Genomic DNA, 14,246 nt, shown 5'->3' with positions numbered 1-14,246 from the left:
TTGGCCACTTCTGTTGGCCGTCAAATTCTTGGTTCGGTGCGGGTAAGCTTGATCCGCACCGAGTGAACCATCTTTAGGTGAACTTCGAATTTGAATAAAATCGTTTGCTCTTCTGTTGCAATTTTGGTTCGAGTTTTGTTTGGCGTTTCTTGGTGAAGCCAATGGCAAACATGCGGAGCATGTAATTGGCAGTTTCCTTGACATCTGTGTGAATCTCTCTGAGGGTCTGCCAAGTCACCGAGTGGATCTGTAGGATAACTCGAGGGAAATAGAGTACTTAGGCGATTCATGATCGCGGCTAAGTCTTCGAGTGCGACAGATATGCCGCACTCGGAGCGAGTTGTTACCCATGTCAGTTGTCTTGACATCCACATGAGCCTCAATGAGGGTCTGCTACTCATGTAATTGTCAGTTGTCTTGACATCCACATGAGCCTCAATGAGGGTCTGCTGAGTCCCCGAGTGGATCTATAGGATACACTCGAAGGTAATAGAGTACTTAGGCGATTCTTTATCGCAGCTAAGTCCCCGAGTGCGATGGACATGCTGCACTCGGAGCGAGTTGTTACTCATGTAATTGTCAGTTGTCTTGACATCCACATGAGCCTCAATGAGGGTCTGCTACTCATGTAATTGTCAATGGTCTTGACATTCACATGAGCCTCAATGAGGGTCTGCCGAGTCCCCGAGTGTATCTGTAGGATACAGTCGCGAGAAGTTTTCCCATTTCAGCGATTCTTGATCGCAATTAAGTCTTCGAGTGTGACGAGTAGTGCACGCTCGGAGAAAGTTATTACTTAGGCGATTCTTGATCGCAGCTAAGTCCCCGAGTGCGACGTTCAGTGCACGCTCGGAGAAAGTTATTACTTAGGCGATTCTGGATCGCAGCTAAGTCCCCGAGTGCGACGTTTAGTGCACATTCGGAGAAAGTTAGTACTTAGGCGATTCTGAATAGCAGCTAAGCCCCCGAGTGCGACGTTTAGTGCACACTTGGAGAAAGTTAGTACTTAGGCGATTCTGGATCGCAGCTAAGTCCTTGAGTGCGACGTTTAGTGCACACTCGGAGAAAGTTAGTACTTAGGCGATTCTGGATCGCAGCTAAGTCCCCGAGTGCGACGTTTAGTGCACACTCGGAGGAAGTTAGAACTTAGGCGATTCTGGATCGCAGCTAAGTCCCCGAGTGCGACGTTTAGTGCACACTCGGAGGAAGTTAGTACTTAGGCGATTCTGGATCGCAGCTAAGTCCCCGAGTGCGACGTTTAGTGCACACTCGGAGAAAGTTAGTACTTAGGCGATTCTGGATCGCAGCTAAGTCCCCGAGTGCGACGTTTAGTGCACACTCGGAGAAAGTTAGTACTTAGGCGATTCTGGATCGCAGCTAAGTCCCCGAGTGCGACGTTTAATGCACACTCGGAGAAAGTTAGTACTTAGGCGATTCTGGGTCGCAGCTAAGTCCTCGAGTGTGACGTGAAGTGCACACTCGGAGAAAGTTAGAACTTAGGCGATTCTGGATCGCAGCTAAGTTTTTTTAGACCGGATTCTATGACCGCGGAAGAATTCTGAATCTGTAAAAGCTCAATCTGCTTTATATTATTTCATCAATACTTGTTCTTTACATCGCTTCAGTCGACGGTCACGTGTAGAAGCGCTTCAGGAGATCTCCGTTCCATGCTCGCGGCTCGTCTGTCTCCCTGTCTATGTTGTAGAGTCTGTATGCTCTGTTGTTCAGCACTTTGGAGATGATGAAGGGTCCTTTCCAGGCAGGAGCCAACTTGTGAGGTCTTTGCTGATCCACTCGGAGCACCATGTCGCCTACTTGGAACCTGCGACTCCTGACGTGGCGTGCGTGAAAGCGCCGCATATCTTGTTGATAAATGGTTGAGCGAGTCAGTGCCATCTCGCGCTCCTCCTCTAGAAGGTCCACTCCATCTTGCCTTGCTTGTTCTGCTTCAGCTTCGGAGAAGAGTTCGACTCGTGGAGCATTGTAAAGCAAGTCACTCGGAAGGACTGCTTCTGCTCCGTAAACGAGGAAGAACGGGGATCGCCCTGTAGATCTGTTCGGGGTTGTGCGGAGACCCGAAAGCACTGAAGGTAGTTCGGTGACCCATGCGCCAGCGGCATGTCCCACCTCTCGCAGGAGTCGGGGCTTCAAACCTTGCAGAATAAGTCCATTCGCCCGCTCTGCTTGTCCATTGGATTGAGGATGCGCCACGGAAGCAAAATCCACTCGGATGCCTTGGCTTGCACAGAAACCTTTGAATATGTCCGAGTCAAAGTTTGTCCCGTTGTCCGTGATTATGCTGTGAGGTACATCGAATCTGGAGATGATGTCCCTGACAAACTTGATGGCTGTTAGGGCGTCGAGCTTCTTGATGGGCTTGGCTTCGATCCATTTTGTGAACTTGTCGACTGCCACCAACAAATGTGTGTATCCTCCTTGGCCTGTCCTGAATGGACCGACTGTATCTAATCTGCATACTGCAAATGGCCACACAAGAGGGATTGTCTTGAACGCAGATGTTGGCTTGTGGGACTTGTTGGAGTAGAACTGACAGCCTTCACATCGGTCGACCATATCTTTAGCCATTTCGTTTGCCTGCAACCAGAAGAAACCAACTCTGAATGCTTTGGCGACGATCGCTCTCGAAGAGGCGTGATGACCGCAGGTTCCCGAGTGAATATCTTCCAGGATTAACTGTCCCTCCTCTGGGGAGATGCATCGTTGAAGAACGTCTGAAACAACTGGCCATCAATGACGGTGAACGACTTTGACCTGCTGACTATCTGCCTGGCCTGGACTTCGTCTTCTGGTAATTCCTGCCTTAGGATATATGCAATGATCGGCACAGTCCAATCGGGGATGACAACAAGAATCTCCATGATCAGATCAACCACAGCAGGTACGTCGACTTCAGTCGGATCAGTCGAGCTCTTTGGTTGTGCTGGTTCCTCTGTGAAAGGATCTTCTTTGACCGAGGGAAGGTGGAGGTGCTCGAGGTAGACGTCACTCGGGACTGGTCTTCGAGTGGATCCGAGTTTTGCCAACTCATCAGCTGCTTGGTTCTTCAGTCGCGGCACATGGTGGAGTTCTAGACCTTCAAACTTCTTCTCAAGCTTCCTCACTGCATTGCAATATGTGGTCATGGTGGGGTTCCTGACGTCCCACTCTTTCATCACTTGATTAACCACCAAATCTGAATCGCCATAGACCATCAGGCGACGGACGCCGAGTGCGATGGCCATACGCAGTCCATAAAGGAGAGCTTCATACTCCGCCTCATTGTTGGAGGAATCAAAGTGTATCTGCAGCACATATTTGAGTTTGTCGCCCTTTGGCGATACGATCACAACGCCAGCGCCGGAGCCATTCAACATCTTGGACCCATCAAAGAACATTGTCCAATGAGCCGAGTAGATGTGGGTCGGTTGCTGTTGCTCTACCCATTCTGCTATGAAGTCGGCGAGGGCTTGAGACTTTATAGCTTTCTTGGCCTCGAACTTGATATCGCAGTACAACATCTCCGTTGCCCACTTTGCGACTCGGCCTGATGTGTCCCGATTGTGGAGGATTTCCGACAACGGGGCATCGGAAACAACAGATACCGAGTGGTCTTGGAAATAATGGGCTACCTTCTTCGCAGTCATGTAAATTCCATAGATGAGTTTTTGATAGTGGGGATACCTCTGCTTGGAAGGAGTCAGGACTTCGGAGACGTAATACACTGGCCGCTGAACTTTGTATGCTTTGCCTTCTTCTCGTTCGACTGTAAGAACAGTACTGACGACTTGATTTGTAGGCACGATATACAGAAGAAGGGGCTCTTTACTGAGCGGAGCAGTAAGAACCGGCTGGGTGGAAAGTAGGACTTTGAGGTCGTCGAATGCGACTTGGGCTTCGTCTGTCCACTCGAAAGTATCTGATTTCTTCATGAGTCGGTACAGAGGAAGTGTTTTCTCGCCGAGTCGACTGATGAACCTGCTCAAAGCCGCTAGGCAACCTGTGAGCCGTTGAACATCGTGTATTCTGACCGGCCTCTCCATTCGGACGATGGTCCCGATCTTTTCGGGGTTGACATCGATCCCTCGTTCGGAAACGAAGAAACCGAGTAACTTTCCGCTGGGGACGCCGAATGAACATTTGGCGGGGTTGAGCTTGATATCGTACCTACGAAGGTTGGCGAATGTTTCTGCCAAGTCAGTCAGTAGGTCGGAACCTTTGCGTGACTTGACTACGATATCATCCATATACGCCTCCACATTCCGACCGATCTGGTCGAGGAGACATTTTTGGATCAGGCGCATAAAGGTAGCTCCTGCATTCTTCAAACCGAATGGCATATTGATGTAGCAGAAGCACCCGAATGGGGTGATGAAGGCTGTTTTTAATTCATCGGGGCCATACAGACAGATCAGATGATAGCCCGAGTAGGCATCAAGAAATGACAAACGCTCGCAACCCGCAGTCGAATCGACGATTTGATCGATGCGGGGAGCGGAAAATGGTCTTTCGGGCAGACCTTATTGAGGTGCTTGAAGTCGATGCACATTCGGAGCGACTTGTCCTTCTTGGGCACCATGACAACATTGGCGAGCCACTCGGAGTGGTGAACCTCGCGAATGAAGTTGGCTGCCAACAGCTTGGCCACCTCTTCTCCGATTGCCTTCCTCTTATGCGCGGCGGACCGACGCAGGCGTTCTCGGACAGGCCGAGCGGTGGGATCCACATGCAGTCGGTGCTCAGCCAACTCCCTGGGTACACCTGGCATGTCAGAGGGTTTCCATGCGAAGATGTCCCAGTTCTCACGGAGGAATTGGGTGAGCTCGGCTTCCTATTTAGGATCGAGGGTGGTGGAGATGTTCGTCGGGGCAGCAGTGGCGTCCGTCGGGTGGATGCTGACCTTCTTCGTCTCTCCCGCCGACTGGAATGCAGACTCCGAAGCTGGCTTCTTCGAACGCATCAACTCAGCGGGGTCGACTGTTTTCTTGTACTCGTCAAGCTCGAGGACGACCATCTGCTTGTCGGCGATTCTTGATCCCTATTGCAGACACTCTTCGGCCCGCTGTCGATTGCCCGTGATGGTGATCACACCTTTCGGGCCTGGCATCTTCAGCTTTAAGTATACGTAATACGGACGGGCCATGAAACGCGCATACGCTGGGCGGCCCAGAATTGCGTGGTAAGCGCTCTGGAAGTCCACCACTTCGAACGTCAGCTTTTCCTTGCGGAAGTTCTTGTCGGAGCCGAAAACGACGTCCAACGCGATCTGGCCGAGTGACTTGGCCTTTCGTCCAGGGACGACTCCATGGAACTGCATGCTGCTCTCGCTGAGTTTGGACATCGGAATGCCCATCCCCTTGAGAGTGTCGGCGTACAGGATGTTCAAGCCACTGCCGCCGTCCATGAGGACTTTGCGCAGTCGGACTCCCTCCACCACCGGGTTGACGACCAGAGCCTGTCTCCCTAGGGTGGGTACGTGTGCTGGATGATCCGACTGGTCAAAGGTGATCGCAGTCTGAGACCATTTGAGGAACTTGGGGTTGGTAGGGGTGGCCATGTTCACCTCCCTGTTCACCAGCTTCAGTCGACTCTTGCTCTCGACGTCAGCAAAAATCATCAGTGTTGCATGGACTTGGGGGAACGGATCTTCCTTCTCCTCCTCATCTTGTTCATTGTCCTTTTCACTCGGTTGCCCTTTGCTGAACCCCTGGATCAGGAGGCGACACTGTCGAGTGGTATGCTTCGCATATATGGGGTTGCCCTCTTCATCCATCTTCGTATGAACCAGACATGGCTGGTCCAGGATGGGGTTATTGAACTGCTTCTTTTTGGGGTGAACTGAGCCTTCCCTTTGCCTTTGAACCTGGCATTGGTTACGGCTGCAGCTTCTGCCTGCGGAGTGGACGGAGCTTTCTGCTTCTGCTTTCGAGTGTTATTCCCATCTCCATCGGCGACTGTTTTGTGTTTGCCGCTTCGGATGCGGTCCTCTTCTTCGCCATTTGCATAGCGTGTTGCTAACTCCATCATCTTGCTCATGGACATGTTGCCTGTTCGGCCGAACTTCAGGTACAGATCTCTGTACCGCACGCCTGCCTTGAAGGCGCAGACTGCTTGATGCTCCGTGACGTTCTCCACCGTGTGGTAGAGAGTTGTCCAACGCTGAATGAAATCACGCATGGGCTCATTCTGCTTCTGGACGCAGTGCTGGAGTTCCACGAGGCCAGCAGGGCGCTTGCACGTCCATTCAAAGGTCTTGATGAACACTCGGGCCAGATCCGCCCAGTTGTAGATGCTTGAGGGGGCCAACTGGTTCAGCCACGCTCGCGCCGAGCCGTCGAGCATCAGAGGGAGGTGCTTCATGGCGACATGGTCGTCTCCTACTCCGATCTGGACTGCTACTCGGTAATCATCCAGCCACGTTTCTGGCTTGGACTCTCCTGTAAACTTGCTAATTCCCGTCGCCAATCGAAAGTTGGGAGGGATGTCAGCCGAACGGATGGCTCGACTGAAACACTCGGGACCAGAAACGATGGTCCTGCTTCCACTCGGACGGTCAATATCGTAACCATCGCGGTGGGCTCGGCCCCTGTCGACCCTCCGCTGGGCGATATGCCCTCTCGCGTCGGGCCTTGGGTCGTAAGTGCCGCCGACTGAACGCCGATCATCATGATGTCGGGGCCCGTTGGGCCCACCCCGCGGAGGGGTGCGTGAACGTCGACGATCTTCGGGATTTATGGAACGACTGCCTCCTCTGTGTCGCTGATGAGAACCAGGGCTATGAACTGACCGATGCGTATTCACATGAACAGAACTATTGTAGATCTTGTTGTGCGACTGGGAGACCGCCGAATTTTGCTGCTGCGCCGTGTGCAACAGGGCGCGGATTTGCTCGATCCCCCTGCCAACCTCTGAATCAGTCGGCTGAAGGGAATCAGCTATCTTGGCAGCCGCAGCCAAGTTGAGGAGGGGTGTGCGGAACAACTCCACGTTGCTTCGCCGAGTGTGCCGACTGGCAGAACGACGAGCCGGACGACGCGCACCGGACGTTTCGCCGATCTCGTGCTCGTTCCGGCCGGCTTGACAGGGATCTTTGTGAGAGTTGGCCATGTGTACTTCTGCTGCAGGCCCGCGCCCCGCGTACTCGGAAGGAAACTCAGTCGGAACCGAGCCCGAGCGCTGGGACGACGGGGCAACCACAATTGACTCTAGAACCGCCACTTGTGAAGACGCGTTCTGGCGCGCCTGGGCGTGTTGCACCCAATGCTGGAGCCGCGGACGGCGGGACCGCTTGTTGCGGCGCGTGACGGCTGTGTAGGTCGACACCGGAGTCGATTGCTAGAGAAGAAGAATGCCGCGGGCGCCGGCATGGAAGTGCGTTGCCCCGCGGCGGGGAAGCGCCTCGACGTCGAGAGGGGCGTCCCGAAGCCATGCCGAATCGTCGACGAAGAAGGAGAGAGCGCCGAAGAGGATCTCGTGACCCATGCTCGAATCTCCACCGGACGACATGACGAAGTGATGTAGTCGCAAACTCGCCGGAAGTCGCTTAGACGCCTGCCCCAGGTGGGCGTCAACTGTCGTGGGTATAAGCCTGACAGTAGATGTGTAGGGTACGAAAGGGATCGGCAGAGCCTTAGCTACGGCGAGGTTGTATGAGTTCAGACCCCTCTGCGGTGGAGGTAATAGCCCTACGTCTCAGTGCTCAGGGAGCTTGTTGTCGAGTGGAATATCCAATACAGTGAATTGCTAACACCCGCACCAGTGGGGGAGGGTGGCTAATATAGAGTGCGCTGCCCTCCACAACGGTTCGGTGCACAGGGGTGGAGTAGTGGCGAATAAATGCCTACGTTACAGGTAACGTACGTCTTAAATGCTAATAAAGGCATATGGAAACGTATGACCGTTTCCCTCCAGGGGGTTACGATGCACAGAGTGGAATCCAGTCGGTTAGTTTGATAAACTCCGAATGCCAATCTCCGATTGGACGGTCGAGGATCTGCTACCGACTGGATGGAGGGAACTCCTTAGTTCAGTCGGAACTGACTAAGGGTCTTATCCCTTATGAGGGGTAGTCCTTGGGTTGGACCTACAGGGCAGGCCTATGACCCTACCCTAGGACTATGACCCCATCAATACCCCCATCCCCGAGTGTGAACTATTCCGTCCTCGACATGGCCTCCACCGGGATGATGAAGATGGTCGTCAGAGATGATTCCCCCTTCGATAGGGTACTAGAAAGGCCCCATATGGTTTTTTTTCATGCAGAGAGTTACGGTGAAGGAGAAGAAGTTCTCTCCTAATTTTTGGGGTTTTTTGGTATATATATGTTTTTTCAGCGTTGGAAACACGCCAAGCGGAATCACGTGGGGACCACCACACAACAAGGTGTGCCCACGGGGGTGGGCACACCTTGTTGCCTCGTGGCCAACACGTGGCTCTTCTCTAATGATTATTTGCTCCAATATTGCTCATATGTTCCTTAAAAGATCATCAAAAAGTTTTAGGCAATTCCGAGAACTTCCATTTTTTGCATAAAAAACAACACCATGGTAATTCTGCTGAATACAACGTCAGTCCAAGTTAGTTCTAAATAAATCATATAAAAGTGCATCAAAACCATATAAAATTATTATGAACATATGTAATTATGGCATGAATACTTCATAAATGTTCGATACATTGGAGACGTATCAGCACCCCCAAGCTTAATTCTACTAGTCCTTGAGTAGGTAAATGATAAAAGAAGTAATTTATGAAGTGTGAATTCTAGCATAGTGAATAGTTTTATCATTGATAATTTCAATCACTTTTCTAGCATCATAACTAACAATCTTTTCTTATGAAAATCATCATGATAGATTAGCAATCAGTTCACATGTCATGGTTCAAGCAATGCATTCTCTTGAAACTTAACAACATATGTTCTTAGTCATCAAATAATTTCAATGTATCATCAAGTCTAAGTAAGAGCTCCACATACTCAATTATCGTATAGTATTCCTTGATTGCTCATATTCAAAGCACATTTTTAGAACAAACATTATCCATCAAATGCATAGAAAGATAGGGGCTTAATGTTTTTCCTCTCAACATACTTATCATGAAGATAATCGTCAGCAATAATGAATCATGATCAAATTTATTTGACTTGATATTTATGCTTGGATATTTCTCCACCACATGATGCTTGCCAACTAATAGATTGAGGTTGGAATAACAAGTTTACTCAACATGAAAAGTAAATAACATGAAAGTAAATAGATTGTCTCTTTGCAGAGGAAAGCAGGGATTTGCATAGGTGCCAGAGCTCATTGTTTAAAATAGAGATGAAGAGAGGTGGGATGCGTAGAATCCCCAAGCTTAGATGGTTGACAATTCTTATAATATTTACTTGGGGTGCCTTGTGCATCCCTAAGATTGAGATTTTGTATATATTTCAACCCTATCATATCCCGGTTTTACCTAAGTCTCAAAAACTTCATCCACACAAAATTTGAAAAGAACTCGTGAGATAGGTTAGTACACATAAGAATAAATCATCACTTCATGTACTACTAAGACAAGCTGCATAATGATTTTCAAACATTAGATATTGTATACTATCGTTTCTACAATTTATATCTACCAATATAAGACATGAAAACTCTAGGATAAGTATATAATAAAACTGTGAGAGCAATCTATCCAAACAGAACAGTTGTGTAGCAATCTATTTAAAAATTGTACTTATGTATGTTCAAAAATCCTGAAAAATTAGGAAATGATAAAACAATTGTATTAGAGTACCGTGTAAATATTTCAGATACTTTCCATGTTCTAGTAAAATTACACAATTCAAATACTACAACAAAAGTTTCTATTTTTATACATCACACATCACACTTGCAATTCAAGCATTCTAAAGGCAATTCTTAGAATTTTTTATTGGAAAACAAGATTATAAATAATATCTACCACAGAACAAAAAAATGATGCTCCAAGCAAGCACATCATGTGATGAATAAAAATATAGCTCCAAGTAAGATATACCGATAATGTTGAAGACGAAAGAGGGGATGCCATTCGTGGCATCCCCAAGCTTAGATGCTTGAGTCTTCCTTGGATATTACCTTGGGGGTTCCTTGAGAATCCCCAAGATTATGTTCATGCTGCACCTTATTCTCCTGATATCAATTATTCACCCAAAACTTGAAAACTTCAATCACACAAAACTTGGCGAAACTTCGTGAGAGGGGTTAGTGTAATAAAGATAGATCATTCACTTAGGTACTGGCAATACAAGATTAATAATTGTTCTACCATAATACCTACTGTATGATATCATTCCATCAATTTATATCACTCAATATAAGCTATGGGAACACTAAAACAAGCAAAATTTGCATGCAAAACAGAATTTGTCAAAAACTAAACAGTCTTTTAAGATATGAATGAACACCATAATTCACTAACTCTAAAAATTCTGTAAAATTAGGACAACTCAGAGAATTTCATATATAAACTGTGTAGAAGTTCCAGAATTTTTTGATTTTCCAGTAAAATCAGAGAAATTCTGCACAAGACGTAAAAGTTTATGTTTTCGCACAGAATGAAAACAAACAAGTATCCACACTATCCCAAAGGCTTTACTTGACACTTTATTGAAATAAAAGACACAAAACATGATCACTACAATAGATTAATGATGTGAACACACAAACACAGAAACGAAAGGTGTTGGGTTGTCTCCCAACAAACGCTTTTCCCTAATGCCTTTTATCTAGGCATGATGATTTCAATCATGCTCACGTAAAGATAGTATTTGAAATATGTAAGAGAACATCATGAATCACATGCCAATCATATTTAACTCTAATCAAACAATATGTTCCTCTCTCATACTAATTTTCAGTAGCATCATGAAGGAATACTACAATATAACTATCACATAAATCTTATTTTCATGATGCATAAGCATATAATTTTTATTACTACCTATACAAGCAGAATTCTTCTCATCGAAGTCGTGGGAGAAAAATCAACAAAATAAATATCATGAGGTACTTCATTGATATAATACAAATGAAAGTTAAAATCACGATGACAAGTTTCGTGGTTATCATTATTATTTATAGCATACATGTCATCACAATAATCATCATAGATAGCAACTTTGTTGTCATAGTCAATAAAAACCTCTTCCAAAATAGTGGAGTCATCACTAAATAAGGTCATTACCTCTCCAAATCCACTTTTATCATTATGAAAAGATTCAACGCCCTCCAAAATAGTGGGATCATTAGTACCTAGAGTTGAAACTCTTCCAAACCTAATTTCATCAATATAATCATAATAAATAGGAGGCATGCTTTCATCATAATAAATTTGCTCATCAAAACTTGGGCGACTAAAAATATCATTTTATCAAACATAGCATCCCCAAGCTTGTGGCTTTGCATATCATTAGCGTCCTGGATATTCAGAGAATACATACTAACACTATTGCTATCATGCTCATCATTTAAGGATTTCACATTCAACTTTTTTATAAATTCTTCCTCTAACAATTGAGCACAATTTTCTGAACCATTATTTTCATGAAAGACATTAAAAAGGCGAAGAAATTGAGGCAACCTGAGTTCCTTTTTTGTAGTTTTCTTTTATAAAATTAAACTAGTGAAAAACAAGAAACTAAATGATTTAGTTGCAAGATCTAAAGATATACCTTCAAGCACTCACCTCCTCGGCAACGGCGCCAAAGAAGAGCATGATGTCTGCTACACAACTTTATTCTTGTAGACGTTGTTGGGCCTCCAAGTGCAGAGTTTTGTAGGACAATAAAAACTTCCCTCAAGTGGATGACCTTAGGTTTATCATTCCGTGGGAGGTGTAGTATTAATATGGCCTCTCTCAAACAAGCCTCCAATCAAATACAAGAATCTCTTGTGTCCCCAACACAACCAATACAATCGTAAATTGTATAGGTGCACTAGTTTGGTGAAGAGATAGTGATACAAGTGTGGTATGGATAGTAGATATAGATTTTCCGAAACTGGATAAATAAAAATAGTGAGGTAACAAATAGGAAACAACAAGCAAAACGTTGTACAAATGCTTGGAAATAAGGCCTAGGGTTCGTACTTTCACCAGTGCAATCTCTCAACAATGCTAACATAGTAGAATCATATGGTTATACTCAACATGCAACAAATAATCACTCCAAAGTTCCTATTAGCGGAAAATATAATAAGAAGTTTTCATAGGCAGCGAACCACTTCAAAGTTATCCTTTCCGATAAATCTGTTGGGCTGTTCCTATAGGTGTCACAAACAACCCTAGGGTTCGTACTAAAATAACACCTATAATACATATCAGTCAACCCAAATGTCACCTAGATACTCCAATGTCACCACAAGTATCCATGGGTTAATTATTTGACATGCATCGAACAAGTTTAGAGTCATCATATTCAATCAAACACAGAGAACTTCAAGGAGTACCCCAAGATTTCTATAGGAGAAAGTAGGATGAAAACATGCAACCAACCCCTATGCATAGATCCCCAAGGTCATCAGAATCTGCAAGCTGATGCCATAACATATATCAAATGAATCAATAGAATACCCCATTGTCACCACGGTATGCACATGCAAGACATACATCAAGTGTTCTCAAAGACAAAATATTCAATCCAACATAACGTGATCTCAAAGGGAAAGATTCAATTCACCACAACAAGATAGCAAAGGAAGAACACCATATGATCAAAATATATTAACAAAGCTCGCGATACATCATGATCATGCCATCTCAGGAACACGACAGAGAGAGATTAAACACATAGCTACTGGTACATACCCTCAACCCCGAGGGTGAACGACTCCCTCCTCGTCATGGCCTCCGTCGGGATGATGAAGATGGCCATCGGAGATGATTTCCTCCTCCGACACGGTACTGGTAGGGCTCTAGATGGGTTTTTGTTGATACACAGAGTTGCAGCAAAGGAGCGGAAGCTCTCTCCTAATTTCTGAGTGTTTTGGTATATATAGGATTTTTCAGCGTTGGAAATCAAGAACACGATAGAGAGAGATTAAACACATATCTACTGGTACATACCCTCAACCCCGAGGGTGAACGACTCCCTCCTCGTCATGGCCTCCGTCGGGATGATGAAGATGGCCATCGGAGATGATTTCCTCCTCTGATAGGGTACTCGTGTGACAACCCGATGCCAATGTTCCAGAAGATTCCCCTCTCTTTCCGTTTTCGTCGTGTGTCTATTTTATTTTGTCGCATCATCATCGCATCATGCACATCATCTGCATTGCATCGACATCTCCGTTGCCGCCCGTTTTCAAAACTTGCATCCGTTGTTAGTTGCCGGTTCACGTCGTTTTCCGTTCTGAGCCCGACCGCACACGCACGCGCCCGCGGCATCGTCGATACCCTGTTTTAAAAGTGCGTTTAAAACTTTCTCTGATCGAGGTGAAACTTGACATGCGGTCGTGATTATATATAGCTAGGCCGCCTGTCGAATTTCGTGGCGATCTGAGTCCATCTGGTACCCGAATGGTCGACCGTAGCGGCACCGTCTTCGGTTATTCGTCGCACGTCTGTCGGTGTTTTTAAAATTCGTTGCCGCGTCGCCCGTTTCCCCTCTCGTCTCCGGATATCTACACAACACGGCCACGTAACCGTTCCCGCGTTCGGAATCGTCCGAATCCGACCCCGCGGTTGGATCAGGAACGAAATTCCGGGTAACCTAGCCCCCCTTTTTGTCTATAAATAGACCCCCAGGTATTTTAGACAGCCCCCTCTCCTCCTACCTCGGGATCCGCGCCACCTAACCCTAATTCCCCCTCTCTCTCTCCCACCAATCCCAGCCGCCGCGGGCCCACCAAGCCCATCGCAGGCCCGCCCGGGCCCGAGGCTCCTCCCGCGCCCAGCAGCTCCCGTGCCCCGCCGACCTCCTCCCGGAATCGAGCCGCCGGAGTCCTCCCGCTAGCCGCCTCCCGCGCCGCAGCCGCAGCTCGGCCCCGCCGCCTTGCCCTCCGGCCTCCGCCGCCTCGGTTCGCTTCGCCGGAGACCTTCGCCGGCCGGAGTCGTCGCCTCGGTTCCAGTCGGTTCAAGCGCCGCCCCTCGGCCTCCTGCTGTGGCCGCCGTCTGTTACCCTTGCCAAGCCGACCACCTGCTGCCGCCGTCGCCCCGTCGTGGCGAGGTAGCCGCCGCCTGGGTCAGCCCCGATCCAGGTCGGACCGGGAGGGACCTCCCCC

The sequence above is a fragment of the Hordeum vulgare genome, chromosome 5H (genome assembly GCF_904849725.1).
Source record: "Hordeum vulgare subsp. vulgare chromosome 5H, MorexV3_pseudomolecules_assembly, whole genome shotgun sequence".
NCBI classification, from domain to species: Eukaryota; Viridiplantae; Streptophyta; class Magnoliopsida; order Poales; family Poaceae; genus Hordeum; species Hordeum vulgare.
This window is presented reverse-complemented; position numbering follows the sequence as displayed.